The sequence below is a fragment of the Lygodium microphyllum genome, chromosome 1 (genome assembly GCF_053477565.2).
Source record: "Lygodium microphyllum isolate KBCC chromosome 1, Lygodium_microphyllum_v1.1.10, whole genome shotgun sequence".
NCBI classification, from domain to species: domain Eukaryota; kingdom Viridiplantae; phylum Streptophyta; class Polypodiopsida; order Schizaeales; family Lygodiaceae; genus Lygodium; species Lygodium microphyllum.
The window spans coordinates 29,002,405-29,015,136 of record NC_141135.1 but is presented as its reverse complement, the minus strand read 5'-3'; the positions used below and the strand labels follow the sequence as shown (position 1 = coordinate 29,015,136).

The following is a 12,732-nucleotide window of genomic DNA, read 5'->3' as shown; positions in this document are numbered from 1 at the left end:
AAAATAGAAATAAATTGTTTTGAAGGCATGGGAACATACTAGGGATAAGAGCTAGACAATATACACAATGTTTGAATCTAAAAATTGTAATCAACACCTTGGCATTTGGTGGGATGAGGTAGATGTAGGGGTGCTAGTGAGAGGTGGAGGGGCTTCCCCTTGGAAATGTTTTACCCTTATGCTTACAGGGGTCGATAAAGTGAAAGCCCATCTTGTGCATGAGGGGAAAGAGGTGGGTTTTTACACCTTTGTACAAGTTGAGAAAAGACAAGAGTTGCTTGACCACGTAGCCACTTCTATGGCAAATTCACATGCTAGGAGGACACCAAACATAGCAGTGGATCCAGCATCATGGACTCCAAGGCTAGCACGGATAGAAGACCATTGGTATTAACGGCTATGTAACCTTCTTATGGGCCATTAGTGTCAGTAGGTCGTTGTTACATTAATGAATGTAACTTACGGGGAAACAACACGAGAGATGATTGTCCGGGGACCTTGGGTGCGGCTTAGGAAGTAAGTGGGAACAAGGCCTTAAGTGAGTTATAAATTAGTATAACTCTTTAGAAATTGACGGCTGGTGGGATACTACACTCGTTTTCTTCCTGCATCTTCTTGAGCATGGCTGGGAGGTGAATGAATAGATTCTTGTGCTTCCTTATTGGCGGCGATTTTAACACTAGTATCAAAGCAACGATCTCGTCCACTCGTGATTTGGAGACAGGGCGTTGCTGCTAAGGGCCGTATCCAGCATGACAGGGCACCGCTGCTAAGGGCCGCATCCAGCGTGACAGGGCAACCCAGCTTTCTTACCTGATAGGAAAGCACAAAAGCTCCACCTCATCTCCTACGGCCTGTCTTTCGTCACACTACCTGCAATCCTCTTAGGTCTTACTTTGTCAATCGACGGCCCATTCAATGTGCCGACAGCCCCACTCGACAATCTGCCCGCAATTCTCCCGATTGTCACTATAGTCATTCAGTTTGTGCGCTAGGTTGCAATTTCGCTTGTAGCTCCGGCCACGTAGCTGCTTGACATCCATGCGGCACTTGACCTGACGAGCAGCCCATCAGCAAACGTTATCTTCCAACTCAGTCATGCGCCATACTACCGTTGATTCCCACGTGCCTATCCCCGCCTGTAGACCCAATACAGGGAAGCACCCCACCTTTATCTGCAAATTTCTTACATTTTCTTTCCAATTCCTGTGTATAGATAGAGGGGAAAGAGAGAGAGGGGGCAACGGAACGCTCTAGTTCCGGGGACCACCCTATGGTGGATCCCCATGAAAAGATCCCATGAAACGGAAATGCAAGAAGAACATTGGGAAGAATTTTTTGCTACACGAGAGCAATTTGATGATTTAACTGCTCGTGTGCAAGCACAGGGGGTTCAAATGGAGTTGCTGACAAGGGCAAGGGAAAAGAGAAACAAATCCATGTAGTGCAGACCTTGGAATTAAAGGGGCATGAAAGGTATAAATCTTTAGAGGTCTTGCACAAGGATGTATAACAAAGATGTTGTATGTCAACTTCCATGTGGCAACCTACCTTCGGGCCACATGATTTACTTAGAGTGCATGGATTGATAGGTGGGAAGAGGGTTAGAGTAATGATTGATGACTCTACCATCCACAGTTTCATAAGCTATGTACTTGTCAAAAAGTTGAAACTTTCCCAACAAAAGAGTGAGCATCAATATATTGTTTGTATGATGTGAGGTTAGGATAACAAAATATGGGATACAATGGTATCCAATTTGGAAATTGAGATCCAAGGATATAAAGATAAGCTTGATTTCCAAATTATGAATATGGAAAGGGCTGATATCGCTCTAGGATGGGAGTGGCTATGGGGATTGGAACTATCCTTAAAGCGTAGTTATCATCATAATACACTGGAATTTGAAAGGGATGGTAAGACTTTTGTGATTCAAGGTGAACATGAAGTATCTGATAACCCTTTGATGTGTTCCCTTGAAGTACTGAAGTTGATGAAGAAGGAAGCTTGTGAGGTATATATGTTATGGTCCCTCCCTATACAGGACACTTTTACTTCTTGTAATATAAAGCAACAATTTTCCTATGCTTGTGAGTTAAATGTAAATAGTGAATTAAGTGGTTTGTTAGATGAATTTAAAGATGTGTTTCCATTTGACTTACCTAGTGGCCTTCTACCAGATAGAGGTGATGTAAATCGCCCAATTGATATAGATAGGGATACACGCCCTGTTTCTAAACCACCTTACAGGCTAAGTGAAACACAGCACCAAGAAGTTGAAAGACAATCAAGGATTACTTGGATAAGGGTTTTATACAACCCAGCAATTCACCTTGGGCTTCGCCAAATTTATTGGTGAAGAAAAAAGATGGCTCTATGTGACTTTGTGTTGATTATAGAGCACTTAATAAGATAATGGTGAAGAATAAATTTCCTATGCCCAGAATGGAAGATCTTTTTGATAATTACAAGGGGCAAAATTCTTCACAAAGATTGACTTAAAATCAGGCTATCGCCATGTAAGAATTAAGGCCCAGGATGTTCCTAAGACGACATTTCGTACTAGATACGGGCACTATGATTATTTGGTGATGCCTTTTGGCCTCACAAATGCACCAGCTATATTTATGAAGCTGATGAATAGTGTGGTATGGCCCTATCTAGGACGCTTTGTAGTAGTCTTCTTGGATGATATCTTGATCTTTAGTAAATCAAAAGAAGAACATTTGGAATACTTATGGCTAGTATTCCAATTGTTAAGAACCCGTTTTCTTTATGCGAAGAAAACTAAATGTGAATTCTTCCCACACAAGGTCAAATATTTGGGGCATATTATCTCGAAAGAGTGAATTAAGATGGATCCAAAAAAAGTAAGGGCAATTATTGAATGGCCATCTCCAAGGAACCTGGAAGAGCTGCATATCTTTCTAGGTTTATCTGGATTTTATCGTAGATTCATTCAAGATTATGCTAAGATAGTTGTTCCAATGATGGACCAACTTAAAGGGAAAGGGAAGAGCTTTAATTGGGGAATAGACCAAAATGAAAATTTTGAAAAACTTAAGGTAGCTTTTGCTAGAGCTCCAGACTATTAATTGTGGATCCCAATAAACCATTCGTAGTTGAAGCTGATGCCAGTGATAGGGCAATAGGCATGGTCTTATTACAAGAGGGTTGACTGGTTGCTTTTGAAAGCAAGAAATTAGACCATGCAAAACGGAATTGTTCAGTTTATGAGAGGGAGTTGTATGCAATAGTACATGCAATGAAGAAATGGAGGCACTATCTGTACGGTGCCAAACTTTTGATCTTGTCGGATCATGAAAGCATTAAGTGGCTTAATGACCAACCGGATCTATAAGGGCGTAAAGCTAGATGGGTCAAACTCCTCCAAGAGTTCGACTATGAGATAAGGTATAGAAAAGGAATGTACAATATAGTGGTTGATGTGCTCAGCAGAATGGCCATCATAAATGAATTTTGTTTTACTCAATTCTCTTATGATTTATTTGAATTCTTAAAAGAGAAATGCCAGGTTGATCCGGCATATTCCAACATATGGGAAGCAATTGAAAATGAGGATCCAAATGGAAGGGCCTCCACTGAGGAAGGAACATCTGAGGATATTCAACAAGGAAATGAAGCATCAGGGGTTGCTCAAATGGGATTCAAGTGGAAGAATTTTACCATTGATAATGGTTATTTACTCTACAAGGGTAGGGTATGTGTCCCGAAAGATGAAGAAATAAGGCGCCAGATACTCTTTGAGTGTCATGATACCCCTAGTGGGGGACATCTAGGAGTTAATAAGACTTATAGTCTTATTAAAAGGCAGTTCTATTGGCCTGGAATGAATAAGGGCGTCCTTGATTATGTGGTCAAATGTAATAAGTGCCAGGTTAATAAAGTTGAAAGATTGAAAATGGAAGGACTTCTCCACCCATTAGAGATTCCTTCGGGAAAATGGGAGAGTATCTCTATGGGCTTTATTGTTGGGTTACCTAGGACACAGAGGGGGCAGGACTCTGCGTGGGTGATTGTGGATAGGTTAACCAAAATGGCTAGGTTTATTCCAACTTCAACTGATGCTAAAACACTAGAATTGGCTAGATTGTTCATAGAGAACATATATCGATTGTATGGCCTTCCGGCAAATATAGTTTCTGATCAGGATATAAAATTTGATAGTCAATTTTGGCGTGCTGTATTTAGGAAGTTGGATACTAAACTTAGCTTGAGCACAGCAGAGCACCGGCAAACTGATGGGCAAATTGAAAGGGTTAACCAATTCCTTGAAGATATGCTGAGATTATATGTAAGTAAAAGGCAAACTAATTGGGAAGAATATTTACCGATGGCAGAGTTTGCATATAATAGTGCCAAACACTCTTCCATTGGATATAGTCCATTTATGCTAGTGTATGGGTTTTAACCTAGAGCTCCTCATGCAATAGGATTGCATAAGGAAAAGGTTCAGGCAGCAAAAGATTTTTTGGAGGATATGAATAGTATGTTAAAATTTGATCAAGAAAATATTAAGAAAGCTCAAGACTGAGCTAGAGCTTATGCAGATCCTCATCGAAGAGACATCTCCTTTGAAAAAGGGGAATTGGTCTATCTTAAAGTGCCTGGACAAACTGAAACCATGAAAGCGGGACGATGCCCAAAGCTTTCACCCAGGTGTTGTGGTTCTTTCCAATACTTAAGTGTCAGAGTGCAGCGGTGCGGAAGCGTAGGACTGAGACAGAGAGAACGCAGAGAGAGAAGGGAGAGAAAGAGACAGTGGACGATGAAGATCTGCTGTATAAAGAATGCTGAATACAAAGATATACACGGGCGCAGTGCGCTGGACTGCGTGTCTCCACCTCGACGATGCAACCTGCTGTCCACCTCGAAGTCTGCTGCAGTTTGCACTGTCTGCTGTCTGAAATCTGTGAACAGAGACAGAAACTGCACGTCACCGGTCTGTAATCTGCGTCAGAGAAGAGTGTACAGACTGCTGAAAGTGTCGACTATAAATAGCCGAAATCTGCCACGAAATAGGGCGCTAGAAATAGGGCGCAGCCAGGAAATAAGTCGGCTGCATTAAATGCAGCCGACTGGGCTGCAACCAGTCGGACTGCCACATGGCAGTCCGACTGCACAGTCCGACTGTGCAGCTGCCCTCCAAAACAGGCTATGATCTCTAACACCCCCTCTCAGAGCCTGGACAGGGCAGAAGCCTGAGGGATCTGGAATGTCTCCGAAGTAGAGCCTGAGGAAGCGCCTTCGTAAACAAATCCGCAAGATTGTCCTCCGTCTTGCAATACTCCACAGTGATGGTCTCATCTAGAAGCTTTTCTCGGATGAAGTGGTACTGGATCTCAATGTGCTTCGTCCGGGCATGAAAAACAGGGTTCCTTGCCAAGGCAATGCAACTTTCATTGTCACATCGCAGCAATGTAGGACGAGTCTGGGGGCACCCAAGCTCCTCCAACAATCTCCAAAGCCACACAACCTCGCATGTGGTGGAAGACGCGGCCCGGTACTCCACCTCAGTAGAGGAAAGGGCTACCGTGGGCTGCTTCTTGCTACTCCATGAAATAACACCTGCACCCAAAGTAAAGCAGTAACCTGTAGTAGACCGCCTGTGGTCCACGTCACCGGCCCAATCCGAGTCGCTCGAACCTGCAAGTACAAGATCTGACCCATTTGTCCCTGCGGGGTAATGAATCCCTAAATCAGACGTCCCCCTCAGATACCGAAGTATCCTTTGAGCAGCCTGCCAATGCACCGGCTTAGGTTCACTCATGAACCCTGCCAAGAGCCCAATAGCAAAACATAGATCAACCCTCGTGTTGAGAAGCCAAATCAAAGACCCAATCAACTGTCGATAGCGGGACGCATCTGCCAAAGGAGAAGCTGAATGGGAAGTGGCCTTCCAGTTCGGATCCATAGGAGTAGAGAGGGCCCGACAGTCTTCCATCTCAAAAGACACTAAGAGCTCCTGTACATATCTCTGTTGGGAGAGAAAGATCCCCCTTTGAGACTGATAAATCTCATGGCCCAAAAAGAAATGGAGTAGACCCAAATCCGTCATCTCGAACGTCCGATGTAAAGCTGACTTTGTCTCCTGGACCTGCTGTGCAGCATCACCTGTGACAATCAAATCATCAACATATAAGACAAACATCACACAACCATCCTCGGAAGTGTGTACATACAGCTGCGGATCGGCCTTGCACCGCCGATATCCCAACTGAGACTGGAGGAACGAATCAATCTTCTCGTTCCAAGCTCGCGGGGCCTGCTTGAGGCCATACAAGGCCTTCTTCAACTTGTAGACTTTCCCATCTGAAGAACCAAAGCCAGGAGGCTGCTCAACATAGATCTCCTCCTTCAAATCACCATTCAGGAAGGCCGACTTCACATCCAACTGATAAACAGGCCATCTCCTATGGCCAGCCAAAGCAAGAACAGCTCTAATGGTTGCCATACGAGCTGTGGGGGCAAAAGTGTCATGACAGTCAATCCCTGGGCGCTGTGCAAAACCTTTAGCAACAAGGCGAGCCTTGTGCTTATCCAAAGTACCATCACTGAGATATTTGGTCTTGAAGACCCACTTGACTCCAATCACCTTCTTCTTCGGGGGGCGTGGCACAAGTGACCAAGAGCCATTCCTCTCAATAGCCTCCAACTCAGCTTCCATAGCTTTCTTCCATGGGGCGGACTGTAAAGCCTCCTTCACGGAGGTGGGCTCTCAATCCTGCATAACACGGGACATCAAACAATAGTTGGAGCAAACAAGCTCCGAAGAATGCGCCTGGTGCCTCCGTGACCGCCGCGGACCATCCTGCGGTCCCCACTCCTCAGGAACCCCCTCGATCCCTGAATCACGGAGTGTGTCACGGGCCCAGCGAGGAGGAGGCCGAACCGCCCCTCGTCGTTCTCCATCAGCAGAAGACTCTGGAATATCCACTGGTGGTAACTCCTCAGAGGGGTCCGGTGGAACAGTAGACTCTGTGTTAGAAACAGAATCATAATCAAAAGGCACGGGCTCCAGTGGAACTGTAGAAGGAGCCCAACTCTCCCCTGGATCTCCAAGAACGGGATGCTCCTCACCCGTTGAAGTAGCCGGAACCTCCACAAACCGCACATCACGGCTAGTGTATACATCCCGCTTGATGGGATCATACAGTCGGTAGCCTTGGGACTGGGAGCTGTAGCCAACAAATACCTTTTCGAGAAGCTGCTTCAAATTTATCACGGTGAGCCTTGGGAATGTGAACATAGGCATCACACCCAAAGACCCGAAAGTAAGAAACATCTGGCTTCGTCCCAAAATAAGCCTCAAATGGAGTCATCCCTTCCACGGCCGAAGTAGGGGATCGATTAAGGATGTGGACTGCAGTAGCCACAGCCTTGGCCCACAGAATCTGAGGGGTCTGTCGGTGCTCCATCATGGTGCGCGCCATCTCGATCACATTGCGGTTCTTCCGTTTAAGAATACAATTTTCTTGAGGAGTATTGGTATTGGCAAACTCCTGGTGAATTCCTCTATCTGCACAAAACCGAGCAAACTCATTAGACACAAATTCACCTCCCTTGTCGGATCGCAAGGTCTTCAATCGCCGGCCTGATCGGTTCTCCTCAAAGAGAAGCCAATCCTTGAAGTGCGAGAAAGCTTCTGACTTTAGTGCCAAAAAGTAGGCCCATGCCATCCTGCTATAGTCATCCACGATCAGCATGAAGTAAGAGCTTCCACGCAGGGACTCATTCCTCATAGAGCCACATAGATCCGTAGATACTAGCTCCATCGGTGAAGTAGACCGCCGCGAAGCTGTGTGGGGAATGGCATCCCTATGTTGCTTCCCCCGTATGCAGGAGACACATGGCTGCTGGCTCACCACTATATCCGGCAACCCTCGAACAAGCTGTCCACGTGACGCCCTCTGAAGATAGTCATAGTTCAGGTGACCAAACCTAGCATGCCATAACTCTGACTGTGACTGTGAGGTAAGAAGAAGAGTAGAGAGGGCGGTGGAAGACTTCAGTTTGTAAATGCCGTTCTCCTCATATCCAGATGATAGAACCTTCCTCGATTCACGATCAAGGACTCGCACTGTAGTACTGTCAAACTCCACCAGAAGACCAAGGGAGCAAATCTTATGAATTGAAAGGAGATGGTACCCTAGTCCTGGTACATGCAAAACCTCTGAGGTATGGGTACCACCTCGTCCATCCGGAATAAGCTGCATCTTACCCCGACCTGCAACAGAAACTGAAGAGCTGTCGCCAATGAGAATCTGCCCACGCAAGGGTCGCAACTGGGCAACACCATCTGATGAAGGAGTCATGTGCCGTGAGGCACCACTATCAACAATCCACTCTCGAGCCTGGGGGGCCGTCATTGCAGCATCAGAAGCATTCGGTAAAGCGTCCTCAATGACAGCTAGATGAAGAAATGCAGCTGATGAGGGTGCAGCCACTGCTCCAGAATCCTTGGTTTTCTTCTTCTTGGTGTCCTTCGTGTCTTTGTCAGGGCAATCCTTCTTCCAATGGCCAGTCTTGCCACAAATATGGCATGTGGAGTCTTTGTCCTTGTCCTTCTCCTTGTCCTTCTTGGACTTGTTATCCCCCTTCTTCTTCTTTTGGTCCTTCCCCTTCTTCTGAGAGGCTTGACCTGTCAGCGCCTCCGTCTTGGAAGCATTCTGTCTCTTTAACTGTTCCTCTTGGTCCAAGACCATAGGAACCAACTCTTCCCACCGAAGAGTAGACTCTCGCCCAGAAGCAATGAGGGCAGAGTAAAATGTACCGAATCGTGGCGGCAACTGGGACAGTAGTGTGATCGCCATGTCTTCGGAGGAAATCGGCTTCCCCGCATTCTGAACCTGCATCTGTAGCTGCCTTAGCTTGTTAATGTATTCCCTTAGCGAAGAAGACTTATTGATGGACAAGATCCGCATCTGTACCTCCAAAGAAACCCTCTTCATTAGGGTCATCCGATTGTACATTTGATCAAGCTCCAGCCATATCTCACGAGCCACCGTCAAGTGCTCGATATGAGCGATCACGGCTGTAGTGCATGATAGAAAGAGAAAGGATCGAATCCTCGCATTCAGTTTGTCCCAATGAGACTGGGCCTTGGCCAACTCCGCACGAGCACGGAAGAGAGTTTGGACTCATCTCTTACCGAGGGCCGGTCAATCTCCTCCTGTACCAACTCCGCCAAATCATAGGACTCAAGAATGGCCAACATCATGATGCGCCAAATGCGGTAGTTGTCGCCGTCGAGCTTCTGATCTGTAGGAAGAGCCGGTAAAACAGGCACCTTCCGGTCCTCGCCTGGAACTCCAAGTCAATCTCTGTAGACATCTTCACCTGCAATGCCTTCACAAACGCAAAAGCAGCCCCCTCTGACTGGGAAAACTCAGCTTGCTAAGGCTCTTCCGCGTCCTGAACCTTCTTCACCCCCCGGAGGCGATGAAAAAGCAAAACCTGCACTTGTAGGCTGAAAACTCAAACTTTCTCCGCGTCAAACAGCAGTAAACAGCAGCAAATCCACCACCTGTACTCCTTTCCTGTGCGCCCACACTCGTTTCAGCCTTGTTCCAAGGCGCAGCCCTCCTGTCTGCCCTTAAACGCAAAAAACGCAAATTTGTGTCGCGATGGAAACTCCTCTTCAGGTTGATTCTGCGCTCAGTCAGCCCTCAAACACTGCTCTGATACCATGTCAGAGTGCAGCGGTGCGGAAGCGTAGGACTGAGAGAGAGAGAACGCAGAGAGAGAAGGGAGAGAAAGAGACAGTGGACGATGAAGATCTGCTGTATAAAGAATGCTGAATACAAAGATATACACGGGCGCAGTGCGCTGGACTGCGTGTCTCCACCTCGACGATGCAACCTGCTGTCCACCTCGAAGTCTGCTGCAGTCTGCACTGTCTGCTGTCTGAAATCTGTGAACAGAGACAGAAACTGCGCGTCACCGGTCTGTAATCTGCGTCAGAGAAGAGTGTACAGACTGCTGAAAGTGTCGACTATAAATAGCCGAAATCTGCCACGAAATAGGGCGCCAGAAATAGGGCGCAGCCAGGAAATAAGTCGGCTGCATTAAATGCAGCCGACTGGGCTGCAACCAGTCGGACTGCCACGTGGCAGTCCGACTGTGCAGCTGCCCTCCAAAATAGGCTATGATCTCTAACATTAAGAGGGTGGGGGAACAGGCTTACAATCTCCAACTACCTGCTGGTAGTAAAACACATCCAGTTTTCCATGTAAGCAAGCTAAGAAAGAAGCTGGGTGATATGGATAATCTAGTCTTAAATGATAAGATTAAGGAGCTATTCAATGACCAATCTATTCCACATGAACCAAAAAGAATTTTAAATGTTCGTAATAGATGAACAAGGCATACTATTTATCAAGAATGTCTGGTAAAATGGAGAGATTGTTCAGAAGAAAGCTCAACATGGGAGTGAGTAAGGATTTTAAGAAAAAGGTTTTCCAATTTACAGTTAGACCTTCCAAGTATCGTTTTTGAGGACGAAACCGATTCTTGAGGGGGAGGAAATGTTACATTAATGAATGTAACTTATGGGGAAACAACACGAGAGATGACTGTCCGGGGGCCTTGGGCACCTGTACGGGGTTCGAGGGGCTTAGGAAATAAGTGGGAACAAGGCCTTAAGTAAGTGAGTTAAAAATTAGTATAACTCTTTAGAAATTGACGACTGGCAGGATACTATACTCGTTTTTTTCTGCATCTTCCTGAGCATGGCTGGGAGGTGAATGAATAGACTCTCGTGCTTCCTTATTGGCGGCGATTTTAATAGTCGTGGTATCAGTCCATGCATGGCACATTGCTTGAATAACTTGTTGAAGGATATTGGGGACTTGCCATGGATTGCATCTCTTGTTGCGAACTGTAACAAGATTGTCACATTTATATGTGATTATTAGTACTTGCATACTGAGTTTTGCAAGAGAAGTGGCAAAGAACTTCTCAAATACTCGGAACACTATTTATTTATAATTTTTTAATGCTTGGTCGATGGCACTATTGCAAAGGTGTAGTTGGAGAGCTATTTGCTAGTGATGAGAATGAAAATTGGATTGGGGTTGCCATTGCTACTGCTGTGTTATGTAATGCATAGGTCTCTGATAGAGATTTTTGGGATGAGGTGAATCGCACCTTTCTAATGGTTGATCTTGTCATGCATATGTTTAGGCTTGCAGATGGTATGGATCCATGCATTGGGAAGATCTATGAAGGTATGGATCGCATGATTGAGAAGTTGGAGAGTTTGGAGCCAAATGTTGATATGTATGAGCATACTAAGGAGTTGTAGGTTGGCCAACAATAAAATAATAATAAAATATTGGTCAACCATAAAATAATGCTAGAATCCTAAAGAATATTCATTAAAAAATGCTTAAAATAAATAAACTAATGTGGCCAGCCCACAGATCCTCTTGCATAGACTCACTCATGACTTGACTAATTTGCTAACGCTTCCCACAAGGGATATGCTACACAGTTGCAAGGTTCCCACTGGTAGATGTGTCTTCTATATTACTTGTGTTGAGACTCTTCATCTTTTATCTCTTGCCCATTTGCTAGATAGATTTGGGTTTTCATTTCCCAAGTTATAGACCTTAGTGACACGTTAGCATACAATCATCCATAGCAGCCAGAAACGTCAGAAACGAAATGTTAGAAACATGTCTCGTAAGTTTCTTTAAAGAGGGGGTAAAATAAGAAACGTGGGTTTTTTAATATAGGGATTTTTAATAGTTTTGACTGGGGAAAGAGGTTCTAAACCTATATGGAACTCTCTCTTAAACAAAGAATGGTTAATTGAGCTTGAGTAATAATAGAGTCGATTGAGAATAATACATTATACGTTCATATCTATGATCCATTATTGACTTGTCACTTATGTCAAAGTTAGTCTTTGGACAAGCTATACTATGGTTAAGAACTCAAACATTATGATTTATACATATCATACAAAGAAAATTGAAATTAACATGTAAATTGCCTATGTATAATATGGATTGAGTCAAGTTGCAACATCATGATTCTCATTTCAAAACAAACTGACAAAATGTCAAAATCGAGAATGAATCGTAATATATCATAAATAACTCATAAATGACACTAAAAGTCCTATAATATTCAAATCTCAAGACAAGAATAGATACTAGATTGACAAAGTCCAATAACTAAACAAAATCACAAAAAATCAGTCTCTCATCCAAAATCTTGAGCCCTCACGAGTCATTACACATCATCATCATCATGTTTAACATTGCCCAATAGTTTTTGTAAAAAAAACCATGTTTTGGGTTCCAACTCACAAAAAAAAAAACCCATGTTTCTTACTCTCAGAAGTGTTTCGTACTTTAAGAAACGTTTCGTAAGTTTCAAATTCAAAGAAATGCGTTTCTTAGCTGCTATGCAATCATCCATTCTTGGGTTTTGGGCAAGATGCTGTCCATGGCCAATTTTTAGCTGTAACATCCTTGCCTTTTTTTGTTTTCTGTGTTGGACTGGTCTTTGACACAATTGGTGGACACGCAATGCATTTATTTTTGATTTGACTTCAGGTATCTATGGTCATGTTGGCCAGGTTGGAGTACTGTTATCATGGCAAGTTACTTCCATGGTTTTGGTTGGTGTGATCCTTAGAGAGGTGGCTGCTCCATGGATGGATATCATCTGCACCACTTTGGTTGTGCCCGCTTCGGGATC

The 12,732-nt window shown here is 44.5% G+C and overlaps 1 protein-coding gene across 6 annotated transcripts in view; it reads left to right on the top strand.

Moving 5' to 3' along the window:
* LOC148040942 (uncharacterized) overlaps positions 1-12,732 on the top strand; it is a 117,915-nt gene that overhangs the window by 18,560 nt on the left and 86,623 nt on the right. The window lies entirely within an intron of this gene.